General features: G+C 41.3%; 1 protein-coding gene across 2 annotated transcripts in view; it reads left to right on the top strand.

Annotated features, from left to right (window-relative positions):
- Positions 1-18,205: 18,205 nt before the first annotated feature.
- TPH1 (tryptophan hydroxylase 1) overlaps positions 18,206-23,384 on the top strand; it is a 33,054-nt gene continuing 27,875 nt past the window's right edge. The window contains exons 1-2 of one of the 2 annotated variants that reach the window (XM_005661097.3): positions 18,215-18,361; positions 18,690-18,841. The gene's annotated coding sequence lies outside the window, so the exon portion shown is untranslated. Of the gene's footprint in view, positions 18,362-18,689; positions 18,842-23,384 lie in introns of both variants that reach the window. The other variant, XM_003122941.4, reaches the window with a different exon arrangement.

Consider the following 23,384-nt stretch of genomic DNA (forward strand, 5'->3'; position numbering starts at 1 on the left):
CGGCAACACCAGATCCCCAACCCACTGAGCAAGGGCAGAGATCGAACCCGCAACCTCATGGTTCCTAGTCGGATTCGTTAACCACTGTGCCACGATGGGAACTCCTGCCATGGGTTCTTGATAGGTGGATTAGACTTCCTGGTCCTTTGATTTTGAGCTTGACCGAGTCATTTTGCTCTGTCCAGTGGAATGTTAATGAAGCGGATGTCTCAAAATACCATTCTTTTTAAATGCTGAATAGTATTCTGTTATATGTATATGCCACATTTTCTTCACCTGTCAGTGGGTATTTAGGTTGCTTCCGTGTCTTGGCTTCGTGAATAAAGCTGCGCTGAACATAACAGTACAGCTATCTCTTCCAGATCCTGATTTCATTTCCTTTGGTTAAATACCCAGGTAGGAGATTGCTGGAGCATTAAGTAACTTAGCTAAGAGAATGGTTAATTCATTCCCCCCACTCTTTTCTCCTGAGATAATGATTTTTTTCTGTCTCTGTCAGCATAAGGCTAATCTGGAACACACTAATCCAGATCGACTTGTCCCAGTATTATTGAGATGTCGCTTTCTATTTGCAAAGAGCGTAAACTCTCCATTTGTTGCATTTTGACTAGGTGTGACTAGGTTTTATTTTTAATTTTTTTTTGTGGACCCTCTACCATTTCTGCAGTAACAGCACTAATTTATACCCCCAGCAACAGTATACAGGGGTTCCCTTTCCGCCACTTCTTCGCCAAAAACTTACCTTTAGTTACCGATGCTTTGCTTTTGTGTGTGTGTGTGTGTGTGTGTGTGTGTGCGCGCGCGCGTGTGCGTGTGTGTAAAATAGCTGGGCTAACTAGTGTGAAGTGGTATCTCATTTTGATTTTGATTTGCATTTCCCCGATTAGTGATGTTTAGTACTTTTTCATACATTTCAACAGTAACCTGTTGGCCATTTGTATGTCTTTTTTTGAGAAATGTCAGTTCAATTCCTTTGCCAATTTTTAATCAGGTTTCTATTGGAGCTTTTTTTTGCCTTTGAGTCCCAGGAGTTCCCTATATATTTGGCTACTAATACTTTATCAGATAGATGGTTTGGAAATATTTTTTCTCATTCTATAGGTTGCCTTTTCATTATGTTGATTATTTCTTTTGATGTGTAGAAGATTTTTAGTCCGATTTAGTCCCACTGGTCTATTTTTGCCTGTGTTTTTGGTGTCATATTCAAGAAATGATTGCCAAAACTACTGTCAGGAAGCTTTCCTCTATGTTTTATTCTCAGAGTTTTTACAGTCTAGGTTTTATATTTATGTTTTTATCCATTTTGAGTTGATTTTTGTGTATGGTGAAAATAAAGGTTCATTTTCATTCTTCTACATGTAGATAGCCAGTTTTCCCCAACACCCCTCATTGAAGAGACTATCCTTCCAACCCCACAATGTATTCTTGGCACCTCTGTCTTTTTTTTTTTTTTTTTTTTTTTTTTTAGGGCTGTACCCACGGCATATGGGAGTTCCCAGGCTAGGGTCAAGGTGGAGCTGCAGCTGCCAGCCTACACCACAGCCACAGCAATGCGGGATCCAAGCCGCATCTGCAGCTTGTAGCAATGCTGGCACCTTAACCCACTGAGTGAGGCCAGGAATTGAACCCACATCCTCATAGATACTAATAAGGTTCTTAACCTACTGAGCCACAACAGGAACTCCTTGACACCTGTCAAAGATCAGTCGTATGTGCGTGGATTTCTTTCTGGGCGCTCTCGTCTCTTCTATTGGTCTGTAAGTCTGTTTTAAAATAATCCCACTTATAATAACATCAAAGAGAATAAAACACTTAGGAATGAGTTTAACCAAGGAGGTAAAAGACTTGTACACTAAAAACCTGTAAAACACTGACAAAAAGAATTTAAGGGAGATACAGATGGGAAGACATGAATTGATCATGAATTGTAAGAATTGATATTGCTAAATTGGCCATTCTATGCAAATAATCTACAGATTCAGTGCAATTCCTATCAAAATCTCAATGATATTTTTATGGAGGTAGAAAAAAAAATCTTAAAATACGTATGAAATCATAAAAGACTCCAAATAGCTGAAGCAGTTTTGAGCAAAAAGGCACAATTGCATGGCATGATTTCATGATTTCAAAATATATTATGAAGCTTTTTAGGTGTTCTTGAATGAGATTTGGAAAGTCTCAAAAATCTGAAAATTCTGCAACCACATTTATTTTTCCCTAGGGTTTAGCTGCAGTCTTTACTGTATGCCTCTTGTTGCCTCTAAATACCTTTCCTTGTGAAATGGTTTTAAATTAACTTTTAAACACCAGCTTTCTCTGTTCCACTGGTAAGGCTACAGTATATATTTATAAAAACATTTCTGCTCCCCAGGACACCCAGTTAATTACATACTGAGCTTGTATCAATATTGGGCTTGTTGACCTGCAGACTGTTTAGAAGTTGAAGCCTTACGAGACCATCTGCCAATCCCTGCCTTTGGAAATGCTTTTCTCTGTTACTGTAATGAAATCACTAAAATCATTTCCTGTTTCCAGTCCTTGTTCAGATCTTCTATCTATTGTCAATAAGAGGATATTAAAATACTCAGCAAAGTCCACATATCCTTTTCATCCCAGTCCACGATGTAGCAAGTGGCTTTGTGTTTCAGTGTTGGAAATAATAAATAATGACGTCAAGTCTATTGTAATAAAAGAAGGCTGCTTATTAAACTCTTTCTTTAGCTGCTTTTCCTTTGACATCATGGGATCTGTTTGTAATTACTTTTATGGGTTTTTCTCCTTACCATTCAGGGTTTATATGATTACATGAGAAATTGAAACGTTTTTGGGAATAGCCCCTTCATGGAACTGATAATTTCCTGCTCGGGCAAGCCCATCGTGCATACAGACTCCAATGATGAGACAGTGGGAGGAAAGGACAAGAAGGTTTCTGTATTCTGGAGGAGTTTGACTTCTTGAAGTATGGGCTTGTTTCTGGAAAGGAGTGTATGTGGAAAGCATGGTGGGTGGGTTAATGGGGACTGTAGTTTTATCATAATCCACAGTTCTAGAGAATGCATGTATATGGCCCTGTTGTCAGTCACTCAGTATAGGATCATGTGGTTTCTACTGACCCCATACCATTTAAGGAGTTTGGCATCTCTGGAAATGAACCCTTTCTATATTTGGGAAGGCCGGCGGCATTTGTAAATCTATGAGTGTGTTTTCTTTAAAATGCAACTGGTGTTGGACTTTTCCTCCCTGTACGCAGGAACAAGCATTCACTTAGTCAGTCAGCACGCACTTCTGGAGCCAACTTGTGTGCCTTAACTTCCGCATCCCAGGGAAGCCTGTACTCTGTTACCATTGGTAGGGGGAGAAAATGTGTTGTTGTGGACCTTGGAACAAAGACCCTAAGTTGAATTCTCTAATTTCTTTTTATGTTTGGACCATGTAATTGTGCTGTTTGTCCTAAATAACTTATAGAAGTTATTTTAATGTTTATGATTATGGTATTCGATGTTTCGTGCATTTGGAGACCTCTTCCTCCCAATGCACCCCTTTGTTTCTTGCTCATGTCAAATGATGTCTTTAAAGATCCAGATTCGCATTTTCACATGTCTTGAGTGATCTGAAAATCTTAGTAAATTTTTCTCTTTCCTTTCATTTGTGTATGTTTTAATGTGGGTTGGCTATTTCTTTAGAGTAATTGCAGGAAAAATCAGTTTTCCAGAACAACACACAAAGCACTCAAAGATTATTTTATCTTTTAGGAAGTTGCCACAGGTTGTGCCCTGAGCACTTACGGCCCCAAAGGAAACCAAGAGGATTAGGCTGCAGAAGCCCTTTGGAGGAACGTGCCAACTGCTCCGTAACCATGAGTTGGTTCTTCTTTAATGGAGAGATTAATAGTTTCCATAATCAAATCATCCTGGTTGCTCTGTGCCCAGAGTTTACTCAGACTTGAAAGAAATGGAAATTAATTGAAAAGGGGAAAAAAAGATTCTTCCTCCCTTGCCTCCCCTCCAAACCTCTCATCCCAATAAGTGATACAAAAAGAGATTCAGGGTTTGTTGGCAGCAGGAGCTGGGATATTTATTTTCTTTTGCAATTCTGGATGTAAAGAACCAGTGCAAAGCACTTGGACGATGGGGAGGAGGTAGGTGCTGGAAAAGGGTTGTGCCTAAATGCCTAAATAATTCTAAACAACAGAAACACTGGGCATTGGACCCAAGAAACACATGGAGGGTTGTCTGCGAAGCTGTGAGCATTTGCTCTTGGAAGTAAGTGCAGAGGGAGCAGAAAGGGGTTGTATAGCTGCTGTGGTTGTTAGCCAATGAATTGGGTTGGTTTAGTGATTTTTATCTGTGTCCACTTCTACCACAGTGGAGTTTATTTGCCACATCCTGGCATTTAGGAAATATTTATCTTTGGTTAAAATCTATTCATTCTTTTCTGGCTCTGAAATTTGAGCTCAGTTCTTTTTAGCACCTGCCATCACTCTTGACCAGTTCCCTCACCCTATGCACTAGTGTTGGTTGCTGTAATGATGCTGCTGAGCCTCGGAGGATTTCAGCGGGCAGAAGATTTAGTTCTCTGGGGAAGAAAATGGATGTTCAAAGAACACGGGTCTCCCGTCACATCTTCAGTCAGGGAAAAACTTCTAATATGTGATCAGTAAGTGCTTTGTTGGCGTTTCCCGAACCAGTAAGAGAGGAACTGAATTGCGGATGAACTCTTCCCTCCATTCAGCCACAGTAAGTTGTAATATGTTCAACTTGCCATATATGTTAAGTCCTATGCTCAGTGGGATTAAGAAGTTGTCCATCTGAGACAGGAGGAAAATAGTTAATTAATAGCCATTTATTCCATTAGTTTCCAAAAGTCAGAGTTCATGTCACTTTCCTGGAAATGATATACTTTTACTTCTCCAAGTTACATGCTAGTCAGAGATTGAGGGCTTTCTTGAGATTTACATAAGTGTAAGATTTATAGGTCTGTTGTGGGTGGATAGTTCCCTGCAGTTAAATGCAGGCCCAACAGCAAGCTCCCCTCCACCATTGCCCATCCTCCATGGAAATTAAGAACATCAGATAACTGCTCACCCCCACTCTTTTGTGGGACCTTACATGGAAAGCACGTCCAGCGGCGGAGAGCTGGGTCACATCCCATCTGCAGAGGGAGGCTCTCAGATCTAGTAGACATGCTAACAGGCCTGCCATAGCTGGACATGGTGATGGCACAGCAGAGGCTGGAGGAATGATGTGTACGTAGGGCACTCAAGGGTTTGTTGCCAGTGGGAACTGAGATGAGGCCTAGGCACTCAGGGAGCACTGTGGAGCCTGACCCATTCCCAAAGAGACAGAATTCTGAATTTGCAGAAGCTTTAGGACATAACCTCAAGGGACAGTGAAGCAGCAAACATTCTTGCTGTGCTGTTTGTCCTGAATAACTTATAGAAGCATTCTGGAAGCTAAGGGGTAAGAGTTGCAAAGAGCATGATCCTCTTCACACCCACCATGAGGTCTCAGCTACACCCCTCTACACCTGGACACCATCTCAGGAGGCAGCTATATAAGAGTCCAACCATTTTTATTTTTTTAAATTAAAGATTGCACTGTCTTTTTTTTTTTTTTTTTAGGGCTACACCTACGGCATGTGGAAGTTCCCAGGCTAGGGTCAAATCAGAGTTGCAGCTCCTGGCCTACACCACAGCCACAGCTACGCTGGATCTGAGCCATGTCTCCGACCTACACCACAGCTCAGCAACACCAGCAAGGCCAGAGGTCAGACCTGAGTCCTCATGGATACTAGTCGGGTTTGTTACCACTGAGCAACAGTGGGAACTCCCAAGCTTGTACTGTCTTAAAGGGCTTATTTAAATTATTGGACTAGAGTGATTTAAATGGAATTGGACCTATGGGTTTTTTGTTTGTTTGTTTGTTTTTTGTTTTTAATTTTCCTGCTATTACAGCTGGGGGCTCCAGAGAAATACCAGATTTGTTATGGTAACAAAATGAAGCTGTTACTTTTCCTCTCCACATCTGAGTAACAGTGTAAGTTGGATTTTGAGAGCCTGTAGCATGAGGAAAGAGGGGAGATGGAGGTGCCAGAGTTTTGGCACTGAGAATCCTTACACACTTGTTTTGGAATTTTTACAGTCAGATATACTCAGTAAAGATTCACTTCCAGGAAAACAAAAAGGAGAACAATGGATGAAAAAGACATTTCGTTACATTTCAGGAGGCTTGCTGACTGACATCTTTTGTATTTAGAATCCATAGGGATCACCTCATGCGTATGGTGGAGCCACGGAGGGGCTAGATCTGGGGGTTAAAGCCATTGTTCCTTTAAAAGCTGACACATCTAAAATAAAAAAAAAAAACAGGAGAATTCCAAATCTAGTGTATAACCAGTCTCGGTGAAAAAGAAGAGTGCCTAAGCAGTGTTCATTTATACATTCAACAAGCATTTAGTGACTGCCAGCTATGTGTCAGGTCCAGGGCTGACTGCTGTGGTCACAGTGGCTGGAATGCAGCATTTGTTCCACAAATATCAAGTAAGTGAACAAGAACTATGCTCCATATCTAGAGGCAGACTTACCTGAAGCTAATAAAGCTTAAAGTGGTTCCCAAACTGTGATACACATAGGAATCACCTAGGGATCTTTATAAAAAACCACTGATGTCAGCTCTCACCTCCAGACATTCAGGATTAATTGGTGTGGGGTGCAAACTGGGCATCAGGATTTTCAAGGCTCCCCAAGTGGTTCTCATGTACAGCAAAGTTTGGGGACCACTGGCTTAGGGCCCTCGCTTGCTTGGGCTTCTTCCAAGACCATTGTGTTGATTGAATTTCATGATCGGCACCAAAGTTTGATTTCATAGTGTTTCCAGTACAAGGCCATTTTAAGTGACACCCTGATCTTTTTTACTGTATCCCTGGAGTTCTGTACCTCCCCATCCCCCCTTACCTTTCCTAGAGGAGTTGCCTGGTAACCCTTATGAGGCTGATTTAAAGCTCTACAACATTTATTCAATGATTTTATTACAGAGGCAAACAATAACCATGTCTGCTGCAGATGTGGGCCAGTTGGCAGACAGGATGGCCACGTGTGGAACTTCTTCTTCTTTGCCTTTGGCCAGGTGCATGCCTGGAAGTGTGTCTCCATGACTCTCAATGGGGTGAGCACGACCACAGTCTGAAGAGGAAGGACTGGAGCCACTCGCTGTGCAGGAGGCGATGAGAGGCTCTCAGTGGTGTTTTGAAGTGGTTCTGAACTTGCTAAGTGGCCGTGTGATCTGTATTTACCCATGTGATCCACAGAGTACAAAGGCTGCTCAGGGTTCTCTGAGGCTCCCTTTTCCCAGCCATGCTTTGTTTCGAGTTCTCTTGGGCCCTTCTGTGTATCAAACACCCATTTAGCAGATCGCATCCAAGTATTTCTGCATCTGATTATCAGTGGCTTTGTTGCCCTCTCAGGAAAATATTATGTAACATGTAAGCCAGAGCCCCTAGTGATGACTAATGGCAGATTAAGGACATGACTGCTTCTCTGTAGGGAAAGACTGGGCTTTTGGGATTAACTTCTGCCCCAATAGAGTCTATAAAGTCACCTAATATCTGGCACCTAAGAAAACTGTGTCCCCAACTAATTTCTACTGGGGTGGGGCCCAAGGTCAGAATGCCAGGTAGATAGGATTTTCCAGTCTCCCCTTTCTGGCCTCGTGGACCCCCAGAAATGCCATTCCTCATCTGTCTGAATGGTATACCTTCCTCTCTTGACTCTTCCAATTGGGCACATACAGTCTTTGAGAATCTTCCTAATGACTGTGAAAGCTCCACCACACTTGAGCTCAGTTGGAGAACAAAGAAAGGATGTTAATTGTCAAATTTGCTCATTTTCCCTGGTATACATTCAGTGATGGATACCCTTTCATAAACGCTTCAGAGATCATTAATTAGACAAATGATACTGGTTTTGCTTTCTGTAGCCCCAACACATGCTATTTGACTTGTAGGAGGAATGACCTGTTGCTTTGAATAAGAGGGGTAATAATGTCTCTTTAAACAGTACAAAGCAAATATTAAGACATCAGACACTGGGGGGAAAACCATGTGTGCCCTGACTGGGCCCTATTTCTCCAAGTGCAGTTGCTTCTCAGGCTGTAAGATATTCTTTGTCATCCTAAAAATCTGAATAGCCACCACTTCCAAACAGTGGCATTTTCTCACTGTGTGCTTTATGAAATAAACTTGAGCAGGAAAGCTGTATTGTGCAACTCCAGGGAGCACCCTTCTCTTTGTCTTTTATGTAAATCATGCTCCATGGATGTCTTGGCTTTTCCAGATGGTATTGGGTGCCTTCATAGTTATCTTAAGTGGTTCAGTGGGTTACAAACCCAACTAGTATACATGAGGATGCAGGTTCAATCCCTGGCTTCGCTAAGTGGGTTAAGGATCTGGTGTTGCCGTGAGCTGTGGTGTAGGTCGCAGACATGGCTCAGGTCTGGTGTTGCTGTGGCTGTTGTGTAGGCCAGCAAATGTAGCTCCAATTCAAAAGACAAAAATATTATCTCTTAATAACAGTCTAGGGAGTTTATATATGACTTTGATGAAAAAGTCAAAGAAATCTAGAAACTTGAAGAAACTGAAAAAGGAAATACGAGTTCCCGTCACAGTGCAGCAGAAACAAATCCGACTAGGAACCATGAGGTTGTGAGTTTGATCCCTGGCCTCTCTCAGTGGGTTAAAGATCCGGCATTATCATGAGCTGTGGTGTAGGTCACAGAGGCGGCTCAGATCCAGCGTTGCTGTGGCTCTGGCATAGGCCGGCGGCTATGGCTCTGATTCAACCCCTAGCCTGGGAACCTCCATATGCCATGGGTGCGGCCCTAAAAAGACAAACAGACAAACAAATAAGGAAATAAATCTTTTGATTTCCTTTGTCCTTTTTTTTACATTTTTTTAAATTTTGTGGTTCATTGAGGTGGAAAATTCTCTGGGTTAAGTGAGTTCTTGGATTCTGGCCTCTCTCTGTCACCCTCGGTGTGACTTCAGGCAAGCTACAATGTACAGCAAGTAAAAGGCTTTGTCATGACTGATAGTAACTGGGCTCTTTTGCTCAATGTGTTTGAAATGACCACAAGCCACCATCTCTTGGAGTAATGTGTTGAAGCAAAGATACTCAAGTGAAAAACAGGGTTTCCATTTGTAATTTTTAAAGTGTAATTGAGAATCGAAGCAGATTTGGAGTGAATCTTGCATAAAGCTGTGTATAAACAGACTTGTACCAGCCCTTCCCATAAAGCCATTCGGGTGTTACCAGAGATGAGAGATCCTTGATGGCACCATGTTGTGAAGATTACTGTGCTTTTTGGAGGGAGATTTAGTAGCTTTAGATCTTGAGGACTCAAAAGAGATTATGTCTGACCTGATCTCTCTTCTCATCCCTTTGCCTCATCAAACTAATTTCCATTTGAAAATGTAGAATCCCATATGGCTTCTAACATGTGAGGTGTAACTGCACAAAAAAGAAAGTTCTCCATATGTTTCATACAGTACACACCCCCGTTTGATGTATATTTAATCAAAACCAAAAATTCAACATGCCTTTGGCTATCTTAGAAGTATGACATGTTGGGACTACAACTTTTAAACAGTTATTCAGATCACCAATGCTGTTGTTAATTTTCAAACTTTTATAAGATATTTGTATTAAGATTTCAAGGTTGGAGTTTCTGCTGTGATGCAGTGGGTTAAAGATCTGGTGTTGCCACATCTGTAGCACAGGTTACAGATGCAGCTCAGATTTGATTCCCGAGCTGGGAACTTGCATATGGTGTGGTGTGGCTGAAAAAGGAGAAAAAAATTTATGCTTAAGACATGTATTAAAATAAATGTTCTTGTCTGTGGTGATAATCTACTTTATATTGAGCTGTAAGAAAATTATGGAGTACTTAGTGTATACTAGGACCTGATCTGGAGGATTTACATATATAGTAGTATTAATACAACAGTCTCACAAGGGAGGTAATATTGTCTGTTTTCTGGATGAAGAAAGTTTCTCTACCTCAAGTCAACAGAAAATGGTGGGAAATTTCTGAATTATTTCTGTGGAGATAACCCTGTTAACAAAACTAGATGAGAACAGTCACACACACAAAAAGGAAACTACAGGCCAATCTTATTTTTAGTATGGATGCAAAAATTCTAAACAAAATAACTAGCAAATAATATTCAGCACCATATTTTTAAAATTTTTATTTATTATAGTTGATTTACAATGTTATGCCCATTTCTGCAAAGTGACTCTGTCATACATATATATACATTCCCTTTCTTTTGTTATTTTCCATCATGGTCTATCCCTAGAGACTGGATGTAGTTGCCTGTGCTATACAGTAGGACCTCATTGCTTATCCAGTCTAAATGTAATAGTTTGCATTTACTAACCCCAAACTCCCAGTCCATTCCAATCCCTCCCCTCTACCCCTTGGCAGCTACAAGTCTGTTCTCTATGTCTGTGAGTCTGTTTCTGTTTTGCCATGTTTTAGATTCCACATGTATATGGTATTTGTCTTTCTCTTTCTGACCTCACTTAGAATAGAATCTCTAGTTGCATACATGTTGCTGCAAATGGCATTATTTCATTCTTTTTATGACTGAGTAGTATTCCATTGTACCATATATGCTTAATCCTTTCATCTGTAGATGGACATTTAGTTAGTTTCCATGTCGTAGCTATTGTGAATAGTGCTGCTATGAACATAGGGGTGCATGCATTTTTTTGAATTGTAGTTTTGTCTGGATTTATGCCCAGGAGTGGGATTGCTGGATCATATGGTAGTTCTATATTTAGTTTTCTGAGGAACCTCCATACTCTTTTCCATAGTGGTTGTACCAGCACCATATTTTTTAAAAATATAAAAATATACATTTAAAAAGACCATCAGGAGTTCCCGTTGTGGTGCAGTGGAAACTAATCCAATTAGTATCTGTGAGGATGTGGGTTTGATCCCTGGCCTTGCTCAGTGGGTTATGGGTCCGGTGTTGCCATGAGCTGTGGTATAGGTTGCAGCTATGGCTCAGATCCCACGTGGCTGTGGCTGTGGCTGTGGTGTAGGTTGGTAGCTGTAGCTCTGATTAGAACTCTAGTCTGGTAACTTCCATATGCCACAGGTGCAGCCCTAAAAAAAAAAAAATGCAAAAAACCCTCCAAAAAACCATCGTTATCAAGATGAGTTTGTCCCATGAATGCAAGGATAATATAACATTAGAAAATATTTTTGTGTATGGACCAAAAAAAGAAGGGCCATGTGATCATTTTAGGAAATGCCAACAATTCTTTTGGCAAAGTTTAACAGAAAAACTTTATTTTTTTTATAAAAGTTTTTTTATAAAAAGTTTAAACTTTTTATAAAAGTTTTTTATAAAAACTTTTATTTTTATTTCAGACAAAGGGTCTGAAATAAAATAATATTTCATTAACATAATACCAATAGCAGATATGATTCTTAATTGAAACATTAGAAACATTCCCATTAAAGTCTGGAACAAAACAGGATGTTGTTATTGAAAATTGTTCTGACAGCCCTTCTTAATACAATAGGATGAAAAACAAATAGGTATAAGGTTTAAATATTAAAAAGAAAGGGTCAAAAATATTCTTTTTTCATAACTTCTTTTTCATCAATCTTTTTCTAATCAAATAAAACAGAAGCAGAAAACTATATCTTATTGAATAATTAAAAATCAAATACTCCTGTTTCCATCAGAAATAGAACTTTGTCAGTCAACCGGACACCCCTCTATGGGCCCTTTCTCAGTCATAACTCCTGCTTTCCCCCCAAACAAACCATTACACTGACTTTTACAATGACCACTTATTTGAAAAGTGCTATAATTTTTTCCAAGTGCCCCTTCAGAAGATATGATTATATACCCAGGAAGTCAAGAATCTCACCTGACTATCCGATCAGAACTAATGAGGTCAATGGGATGGACTTTGCTTCTACAGTTATCTTCTCACTTTCCTAAATCATCCATTTCTTCTGCCCTACTTGATCATTCTTTCTCTAGTATCTCCTATTTAGAAAAAAGATCCCTCTCTTTGCCTCACGTTCCCCTCCAGATGCTACATTTTTCTGTTTCTCTTTACAACCAAACTGAAAGAGCTGACATCATCTCTGTCCTAAACTCACCTCTGCTCAAGTTAACTGGTTCTCGTCTGTCCCAGCTCACTGACCTTGCTCTTATCAAGGATCCCAGGGATCCCTGTTGCTGAATCCAGTGGTTATACTTCTGTCAACTTGGACTAGCATTAAAGGCAATCGAAGGAATCTTCTTAAAACACATTCTCCTCTTGGCTCTGTGACATTACATTCATACACACACACACACACACACATGTAGGTATGATTGTATATATGTGTGTGTGTGTGTATATAATCTTTATATAGTGACTTCTGAATTTATATCTCTGCCTGTGATCTTTCTAAATTTTGGAGTCCTATTTCCTTTCCTTTCCTTTCTTTCTTTTTTCTTTTTTGGCCATGCTCATGGCATGTGGAAGTTCCCATGCCAGGAACTGAACCTGAGCCACATCAGGGACCCAAGTTGCTACAGTGACAATGCTGGATCCTTAACCCCCTGTGTCACAAGAAAACTCCTGGAGTCCCATTTCTTTCTTTCTTTCTGCCTGCCTTCCCTTCCCTCCCTCCCTCTCTCTCTTTCTTTCTTTCCTGCCTTTCTTTCCTTCCTTCCTTCCTTCCTTCCCTCCCTCCCTCCCTCCTTTCTTTCTCTTTCTGTTTCTTTCTTTCTTTCTTTCTTTCTTTCTTTCTTTCTTTCTTTCTTTCTTTCTTTCTTTCTTTCTTTCTTTTCTTTTCTTTTCTTTTCTTTTCTTTTCTTTTCTTTTCTTTCTTTTCTTTCTTTCTTTCTTGTGTGTTTTTAGGGCTGTACCTGTGGCATATAGAGGTTCCCAGGCTAGGGATGGAAGAGGAGCTGCAGCTGCTGGCCTACTCCACAGCCACAGTCACGCCAGACCCTTAACCCACTGAGCAGGGCTAAGGATCGAACCTTTGGATACTAGTTGGGGGTATTACCCCTGAGCCACAATGCGAACTCCATGGAGTCCCATTTCTTAATGCCTACATGACATCTTCATTTGGATAACTAGGAGACATTTCAAGCCTAACAAGTCTAAAATAAGACTTAATATTTTCCTCCTTGAGACACCTTCTCTCCCTTCTCCCATCTGCATTTCAATAAATGGAACCACAGTCTACCCAATTGTTAAGTAAAAAGCCTAAGAATTATTTTTGAAACCCTCTTTCCTGTACTACTCCCCTCTCCCAGCCCCTGCTATCAACTGACCTACTGCTCCATCTCCAAGGCATATCCTCAGTTGGTCCTCTATTCTCTTCACCTTCACTCTGCCCATAGCCACTCTCATATTTCAGCTGTGATGCTTCAATAGCCTTTCTTTCTTTTTTGCTTTTTAGGGCTGCACCCTCAGCATATGGAGGTTCACAGGCTACTGGTCTAATCGGAGATGCAGCTGCCGGCCTGTACCACAGTCACATCAATGCCAGATCCGAGCCACATCTGCCACCTACACTACAGCTCATGGCAATGACGGATCCTTAACCCACTGAGCAAGGCCAGGGATTGAACCCGAAACCTCATGGTTCCTAGTCAGATTCGTTTCTGCTGCACCACAACGAGAACTCCCTTCAACAGCCTTTCTATCAGTCTCCCTGCTACCACTCCTAGTCCTCAACCCCCACACCTGTCCACATTAGAACTGAGAGGAGGGAAAACAAATGTGATTTTTGGAGGCCCTTTAAACTCCAGCATGAAAGAAAACATCCACTGTTGGTTAGGATGAGGATGTTGTTTCATATTCTTGAGAGTAGGAATGTGAGTTGGTGTCATCTTTTTGGAAGGCAATCTGGCAGTATTCCACATCTGAGAATCTGTTCTACAGAAATGCTAGCCTCATTGCATATATGCATGGATAATCAAACATAAGTTTTATCATTCAGTTGTCATTATTTGAATGATTGCTTATTGAGAAACTACCATGTGCCAGGCACGGGGGTAGCCAATGGAGATATGACTAGCTTATATCTCAGCTAGTTAAGGACTTGATGTGTGAGGATGCAGGTTCAATCTCTGGCCTCCCTCAGTGGGTTAAGGATCTGGCATTGCTGCAGGCTGTGGTATAGGTCACAGAGGTGGCTCAGATCCGGTGTTGCCATGGCTGTGGCTTAAGCTTCAGCTGCAGCTCCAATTTGACCCCTAGCCTGGGAACTTCCATATGCTGTGGGTGTGGCCATAAAAAGAAAAAAACAACACAATTCTTCTCCTGTGGCAGGCTGTAAATAAACAGTAGTCACACTAATAACTAATAAGTTGTTTGCAAGTGCTCTAAAGTGAAAGGGCTGATATGAGAAAGGGACAAATGGGGAATCTAATTTAGACTGAGGGCAGCTTTGTAGTTTGTGTGTGTGTGTGTGTGTGTGTGTGTGTGTCTGTCTGTCTGTTTGCTTTTTGTGGGGTAGGGGGTAACACCTGTGGCATATAGAAGTTCCTGCCCTAGGGGTTGAATGAGAGCTGCAGCTGCTGTCCTATGCCACAGCCACAGCAATGCCAGATCCGAGCCAGGTCTTCGACCTACACCACAGATCATGGCAACACCCGATCCTTAACCCACTGAGCAAGGTCAGGGATCACACCTGCATCTTCATGTGTATACTAGTTGGGTTCATTTCTGCTGAGCCACAATGGCAACTCCATAGACTGAGGATAGTTTTAATTCCAGCATTCGGAAGTTCCTGGGCCTGGATCAAACCCACGCTTCAGTTGCAACCTGCATCACAGCTGTGGCAGCACCAGATCCTTTACCCACTGAGCCACATGGAAACTTCCAAATTTGTGTTGTTTTAAACCGTTAAGTTTGTGGCAGTTTGTTACAGCAACAGTGGAAAATGAATATGCTCACTAATGCTGCTGCTTTTCTTCAAGTGTCGATTTGTTTACATCTTCCATAACTTCCATGGAAATGTCATTTTTTCACTTTGTGATTATCAATTGGGTATTAAGAAGTAATTAAACACTTCTAATATGGAAACATAATTTCTGCAGCTGATAGATCTTTTTCTGTGTCACAGTATGTGAATTTAAATTGCATCATTGAGTCTAATGAAAATTCTTAATTAGTGGCACAATGCTGGAGATGTTTTTGGGAAGGGTCAAGGTCATCTTAGAATTCTGTCAGAGAAGTGGGAAAGCCTGGATGCCTGGAGTCTCCCAGGGTTGTAGGATCTAAGTATGTTCAGAGAGGCTCAGAGAAGATTCCTGCTTTGCTCAATCCTTCGAGGTAACATTAGGCGTCTTTATATCAGCTTCTCAAGTTTCTCCACCTAGGGCCAGTGCCCAACCTGCTATCCTGATCTCTTTGGCAATGGACTCACTGAATGATGTGGCCCCTGTCTCTCTTCTTTACTAGAGATGGTCCAAGCCCTTCTATAGACCCAACTTTAGGAAAGCCATCTTTGACTTCAGCTTGGTTCTGAAAAGTCTCTACCTGGCCAGTGTTTTTCATGGTATTATAGTAAGAACACTAGATTTAAAGTCAGAATGCCTTTGCTTGATTCTTGATTCTGTTTACCAGCCTGTGCCAGAAAAGGGTCATAAGAGCCTCCCTGTGCTTGAGTTTATTTCTCTCTCTCTTTTTTGTTTTTTTGTTTTGTTTTGCTTTAGGGCCACACTTGCGGCATATGGAGGTTCCCAGGCTAGGGGTCGAATTGGAGTTGTAACTGCTGGCTTACACCACAGCCATAGCAACAACAGATCAGAGCCACGTCTGCTACCTACACCGCAGCTCATGGCAACACTGGATCCTTAACCCACTGAGCAAGGCCAGGGATTGAACCTGTGTCCTTATGGTTGCTGGTCAGATTAATTTTTGCTGAGACATGATGGGAACTCCTGTGCTTAAGGTTCTTTACCTGAAAAATGAGGATAATATTTACCTCATAGAATTATCATGCAGAGGAGTTCTTGTTGTGGCTTAGCAGGTTAAGAACATGGCATTGTGTCTGTGAGAATGAGAGTTTGATCCCTGGCATCTCTCAGTGGGTTAAAGATCTGGCATTGCCACGAGCTGTGGTATAGGTTGCAGAGGTGCCTTGGATCTTGCATTGCTGTGGCTGTGGTGTAAGCTGGCAACTTCCGTATGCCACAGGTGAGGCCTTAAAAAGAAGAGGAAAAAAAAAAAGAACTATCATGCACATAAAAGAAAAAATGCATTTGAAAGCCGTAGATGTCCTGCATTTTAAAGTATACCTATACTCAGCAATGGAAAGGAACAAATTATTGTTACATGCAACAAAATGCACGAAATTAAAAAGCATCATGTTAAGTGCCAAGGGCCAAAAACCTATACATACCAATGTTAAGTGACATTCCAGGAAAGGAAAAACTAGAGGGACATAAATAACAGTGGTTACCAGAGCTTGGATGTGGGTGGAGAGAATTGAAACAAGGGAGCTCTTTTGAGGTGATGGAAATGTTCTTTATTCTAAATATTAGTGGTTACGCAACTGAATATGTTTGTCAAAACTCACAGAAATGTACATCTAAAAAGTGTTAATTTTTTATTTGTTTGTTTTTTAGGGCCACAGGTGCAGCATGTGTAAAGTCCCAAGCTAGGGGTTGAATCAGAGCTACAGCTGCCGGCCTACACCGCAGCCACAGCAACATGGGATCTGAGCCGCATCTGTGACCTACACCACAGCTCATGGCAATAGAGGATCCTTAACCCGCCGAACGAGGCTAGGGATTGAACCTGCATCCTCATGGGTACTAGTTGGGTTCATTTCCACTGAGCCACAATGGGAACGCCTTCAAAAGTGTTAATTTTACTGTGTAAATTATACATCAACAAACTTGACTTAAAGAATTGAAAGAGGGAGTTCCCGTCGTGGCGCAGTGGTTAACGAATCCGACTAGTAACCATGAGGTTGCGGGTTCGGTCCCTGCCCTTGCTCAGTGGGTTAACGATCCGGCGTTGCCGTGAGCTGTGGTGTAGGTTGCAGACGCGGCTCGGATCCCGCGTTGCTGTGGCTCTGGCATAGGCCGGTGGCTACAGCTCCGATTCGACCCCTAGCCTGGGAACCTCCATATGCCGCGGGAGCGGCCCAAGAAATAGCAAAAAAAAAAAAAAAAAAAAAAAAAAGAATTGAAAGAGGAGTTCCCATCGTGGCTCAGTGGTTAACGAACCATGAGGTTGTGGGTTCGATCCCTGGCCTTGCTCAGTGGGTTAAGGATCTGGCGTTGCCATCAGCTGTGGTGTAGGTTGCAGACGCGGCTCGGATCCTGTGTTGCTGTGACTCTGGCGTAGGCCAGCGGCTACAGCTCCGATTCGACCCCTAGCCTGGGAACCTCCATGTGCTGTGGGAGCAGCCCAAGAAATGGCAAAAAGACAGAAAAAAAAAAAAATTGAAGCAGCCAGCTATAATGAAAAAAATAAACGTGAAAAAATTGAAGCAAAAAAATGTCTTACAATATAATGAGTTACATACATGGCCCTTTAGGGCAAGATCTTATGGGCTGTGCATTCAGTCAATAAATAACCTAGTCTAAATTTTTTGCTTCAGTGCCATGTTGTTTACATAAGATTTTCTGCTAATACAGCATGCTCATCTGTTTGCAGCTTTGAAGTTTTTTTAGTTGGAAACGTACTGAGCACTTCCCTTCCAAAAAGGTCAATGATTGCTCTGCTTTAAGTAACGAGAGAAGTCACTAAGAGAATGATGAGGCAGGACTGGACTATCACTTAACCTAGAAACAGAGCTATCTGGGCGGTAGAGGCGTTCCTGCCTTGGTTGCAAAGCAGGAGAAGCAGTACAAGCCAACGGAGATGTCATGTTAATAGGAGACGTTATCTTTTGATTTGGAGGGAATTTCCAACTCGATTGTTTAATATTAGTCACTGCTGTAGTTAAGGATGGCCTAACATTAGCTTAATTAAAACACCAGTAAGATACATGTGAAGGCTAAGGCGTGCGAGTCCCTGCGCTGGCTGGAGGAGACCGTCAGCACCCAGAGGAGGTCAGCTCTCTGGACAACCCCCTCCTCCCCCGCCCAGGCGAACCCCTTTCTCATTGGCCACTGCCTGGCTGCCTCGGGCGCCTATTGGCCCGCCCCGACGCCCGCTTCTATAAGTGGCAAGCAGCGCGAGGGCGCGGGCTGACCCAGCTCACCGCTAGCGGCGTGGGAGGTGAATATAGTGGCCTTTCCGCCCGGACTAGCACTGCCGTCCTGGATTTGAGTGCGCTGGGCAGCTCAGGGAAGAAGCAGGGTCACTCTCTGGGAGGTAAATGACTGTGGGGAGCTGGGCCCGGGAAGTCGAAGTTTTACCCCTGTGGTCACTCTTCTCCTTTTCTCCTACCCTCTTTGGGGAGAATAGAAACTATTTTTGAGGGCCTCCGTATGCCAAAAACAGGCTTCTTTATGCATCATCTGATTTCACCTTCCTAACAAACCCTATGAGGTAGAGATTTCTAGAATTTTACAGATGAGGAAACAGGTTCAGAGTTGAACAAACGTCTGTGTGATTCCTCTTTGCTAGCAGAAACAGGTTCTTCTTCCTTTTCTCCAACGTCAGGTGGTGACATCTCTTTCTTCCTTCTCCTCTTATAAAGGGAACCTTCCCAAAGAAAAGCGAGTCTGATGCAAAGCCTTTCAGCATCACCTCTGATCACCTCCACCTCAACATAGGACTAAGAGCTCCAGTATAAAGTTACAACTGACAGAGTCGTAGGACATAGTAGTTCAGATCCTGTTAAGGGTCCAGGTAAGCCTAACTGTGCCTCTGACCGTTTGGTTTTCAGAGTTTTTTCCCCACTGATGTGCTACAGTAGTTGACTTGGAGGGGGAAAAAAAAAGGACTAGAGTTGGACTTTCCAATACAGTAAAAGTTTGTGCCTGTCAATTCTCAAAAGAAGGGTGGAATTCACTTATTTGGTTTAAAAGTAGAAGTGAGCATAGCTTCAAGTAACTAGAAATGCCTCTGTTATAATCTGTAAAGCTGTAATCTGTGGCCTGTGAATCTTATCCACTGGCATTCACTTGTATCTGTATTATTGTCACATTAGATTATCTTGAGGCAGGGATGTGTCTTCTATTTCCATTTTTTTTTGCCTGTGCCTTTATTTCATGGATTAACGTTTTTCATGAGCAGTGTTTTCTCTTGCATGTCCTCTTTAATTTTATCCTCATTCCCTTCCCCCATTCAGAAAAGAAAATCAAGATTCTCTGGAGGACTCTCTCCTTCCACACCAGTCCTCCCTGAGGCTTTTAGTTCTGTCTTCAGACAACATCCATGGCTTCAAAATACTTTAATTTGATAGTGCTTTGTGCTTCCTAGATCATAGACATTTAAATTACACTGTTACTGATGAAACTGAGGGGAGAAAAGAGTTAGTCAATGCAAACACCTTGACTTCTACTGCATCTCTACTGTACTCTTGATCTTCTGACCTCCTTCTTGGTGTGTCTTCCTTATTTCCAATGATACATCCTGCACAGCAGTGCTGCCTCAGTCAGATCAGGAAATGCAATAGGAGAATGATTCCCTGCCTTTCACAGGAAAGGGGGAAGTACCAGTTGACATTGGCCTATTAGAGTGTTGCTTTAAAAATAAAACATATACTTCAATGTGAAACACAGATTCAAGCAAGTGTGATCCTTTGGACATTGCATAGCCTTTTATCTTACCAGTCTAGTACTGTGGGCTTTGTTCATGAAGGAGTAGGTAGAAGGGGGTAGGTAGGTTGAAGGAGGAATGGAAAAAAAGTGATGAGGGAAAATGTTGAGGTTCTGAAAGGAGTTTGGGGGTAATTTAATGAAGACAGAATAATGATGTTTCGTAAGTTTTGTCAGGCAAAGCTGTGGCCAAATTTTAGTAAAGATCAAGCCTTGTGCTCTTAAGCTTATTTTGGGGATGAATGTGGGGGAGGAGGAGGTGAGAGTTTTAGTTTCTTAGCTGAAGTTTCTTTGGAGAAACTTCATTCTCATATTGACTTGAGAGGGATAGGAATGTTTCCAAATCTCGATATAAAATGCCTTTATTAGCATTCCCTTGTGACTTGGGGGGTTAAGGATCTGGGCTGTCACTGCTGCCACTTGGGTTGCAGCTGTGGCGCAGGTTCAGTCCCTGGCCCAGGAACTTCCATATGTTGTGGGAGTAGCCAAAAAGAAAGAAGCTTACTCATCATAAATATTCAGTTAATGTATCCTTCACCTTCCTCTGCTCCCACCTATTAGGGAGCCATTGGTGGCAAAACTAGATCCATTCTAGAACTGGGAAAAGAATTATGAACTCCAAGGGGATGGAGTTAGATTAGCCATGACTGTTAGTACCTTCTTACAGTGGCTCCTGCCAGGAGAGCTTAAGGGTAAGTTTTGTATTTTTTAATTTTTTTTGTCTTTTTGTCTTATTAGGGCCACACCTGCAGCATATGGAGGTTCCCAGGCTAGGGGTCCAATCAGAGCTGTAGCCGCAGGCCTACACCAGAGCCACAGCAACTCGGGATCCGAGCCGCATCTGCAACCTACACCACAACCTATGGCAATGCCCGATCCTTAACCCGCTGAGTGAGGCCAGGGATCGAACCTGCATCCTCATGGATGCTAATCAGGTTCTTTAATCGATGAGCCATGACGGAAACTCCTAAGGGTCAGTTTTGTAATGTGAAAGGAAATCTTAATATAGTTTTATATGAAGAGTTGCATTCTAAGTTCTGAGAGATTGTTGAAGGATGAACTGTCAGGAGAGCTGAAATACTGTCATTGTTACCACTGACTGACAAAAATCACTTTTCTTTCCTGTTCTCTGATCCTTGCTCCCATTGTTAAAGTTTGATTACATTATAAAAATAGTGGTGGGCCAGAAAATTGCTTATATTTTCAGAATCCTCTTTAGCCTGTTATGGTGACAATATCAGGGAGAATGGGGACTCAGTAAATATAGGCTGACTCAGTAAATTGTACTTTGGAGTCTTCATCTGTTTGTTTGCAAACAATTGCTAAATTATTCACTTGAGATTTGGAACTTAATAGCCTTTAGAGGTTTCATAATAAATAAACTAGTGGAGCTGAAAATTAACTTAAAATAAAAGAATACTTAAGTTTTATGTCATAAAACAACCTTTCATTTGCTTGCTACCTTAAGAAATAAATGTTTAACTATCTTATAAAATGCTTAATTCCCAGGATAAGAAAAATTTTTATCCAGAGAAGTTTAGAATGTCAGTTTTATTACATTTAACATTTTCCTTTTTAGAAGACTGGGAAATTTGGAAAGCACTTCCTGTTGTTAGAGTTAATATATATTAAGTACTTAGTGTAGGTCAGCAGGTGTTCTAAGGGTTTCATATATTAATCCTTGTAGCCACAAAACTGGTGCTAATTATCCTCCCTCCAATTTTCCAAACAAGGAAATTGATACACATAGAAATTAAAGCTTGCTTACATGGATTTGTAGTTGGATTTATTACTAGCAATTTACTATATTATTTTACACCTCTCTTGTTGCTCTCTTGTTGCTCTCTTATTGCTGGCATTTGCATACTGTAGAGCAAAGTCACCCATACTCTGTGAGGAAAAAAAAAAAGTTCATGACCTTTGAGTGACAGATGCATAAGAAATGTTTCCAAAAATTTTCACATCTCTAAATCATTTTAAGAATACATAACTGTATTAAGAATATATACTGTGGCTCAGTAGGTTAAGGGTCTGCAGTTGTCACAGCGAACAACTGCAGTGGCTCAGGTCACTGCTGTGGTGTGGGCTCAATCCCTGGCCCAGGAACTTCCACATGCAATGGGACAACAACAACAACAACAAGAATGCATGACTGAGACCATTCTTGAATTTTTAAAACCCCGGAACAACCAATTCAGAATTTCCTGTGTATAGCTACATTTACCTTAAGAAACAGTCAATTCCTCTGAAGCTGAAAATCTCTTAGGATCATTTGCTTCCCATCCACAAATCCTTTCTGTTCAGAGACATAGAAATGGGCCAAAACCCATCTCTAATCATCTTTAGAACCTCATGGGATGTTGGTCATGGGGTTGGGAAGTAGTGGGGTTGGGTGTGCTCCTCAGATATCGTAGCCGGAATCTCAGGATCCCCTTCTCTTCTGCTTATTTGTACTTAAAAAGTCTGTTTCTCCTCTCCCCTCCGCCTCATAATAAATCTGTGAATTCCTTGGAGGCAAATTTTCTACTTTGTTTTTTTAATCTTAACTGCTCTAACACTGACTATGATACTTTATACGTGTAAATGTGGTTGGGTTGAAATGTCATTTATTTTACCACTGGTGATCATTTGAATCACAGAAAAATTCACATTATTAAGTTTAACTGGCCATTTGGTTTTGAAGCATTTGACATAGAGATTGTTTTATTCATAGAGAATCAATTGACACAATTAGGAATATTTAAGCAGTTTTGATTTTAAACTCAGTGAATCAGTAAGTATTTGTTAAATTTTGAATTATAAACCTCAGTCTTTTCTTGGTACCTGAAATAGACTAGTTTCTTCTGTGGGAAAAATATCAGCATACCAAGTCACATTATGTGTATTAAAATGTGTAAGGGGGTTTTGGATGTTGTGCATTCCAGTTAACTGTTTGGTGATTTTGCGATATAGGAAAAGTTAAGAAAAAACCCTGGGTCATACACTGACAAATGTTAGACCAATGATTAGCTATTTCCTTACACTCTTTTTTTAATTTTTTTTTTATTTTTCCCCCCTGTACAGCATGGGGATCAAGTTATTCTTACATGTATACATTTTCCCCCCACCCTTTGTTCTGTTGCAATATGAGTATCTAGACATAGTTCTTAATGCCACTCAGCAGGATCTCCTTGTAAATCTATTCTAAGTTGTATCTGATAACCCCAAGCTCCCGATCCCTCCCACTCCCTCCCTCTCCCGTTGGGTAGCCACAAGTCTATTCTCCAAGTCCATGATTTACTTTTCTGTGCAGATGTTCATTTGTGTTGCATATTAGATTCCAGTTACTCCTTACACTCTTTTGCAGTGTAAATAAGCAGTTGAAAAGGTAGTGGATATCTAGTTCCTTTGAGAAGTCAACTTTCAACTAGATTGCCAGGAATTTTGTTCTACTTTCTGTGTTTCCGAACATTTTTAGGGTAACTCTTTTGAAATCAGATCCATATGTTAACATTCACATTTTCAAGGACAGTTTTAAATCTGTATTTCTCACGTTCTCTAGCTGTGTGGCTATGGACAGGTTAGTTTCTCTAAGCTTCAGTTTTCTCATTTATAAAATGGATATAATTCCTATCCCCTCGCACCAAGATTTT

The sequence above is a fragment of the Sus scrofa genome, chromosome 2, assembly GCF_054392235.1.
Source record: "Sus scrofa isolate SSC_HxYL_T2T_F1_AM1 chromosome 2, Sscrofa_HxYL_maternal_Yorkshire_Landrace_v2.0, whole genome shotgun sequence".
NCBI lineage: Eukaryota > Metazoa > Chordata > Mammalia > Artiodactyla > Suidae > Sus > Sus scrofa.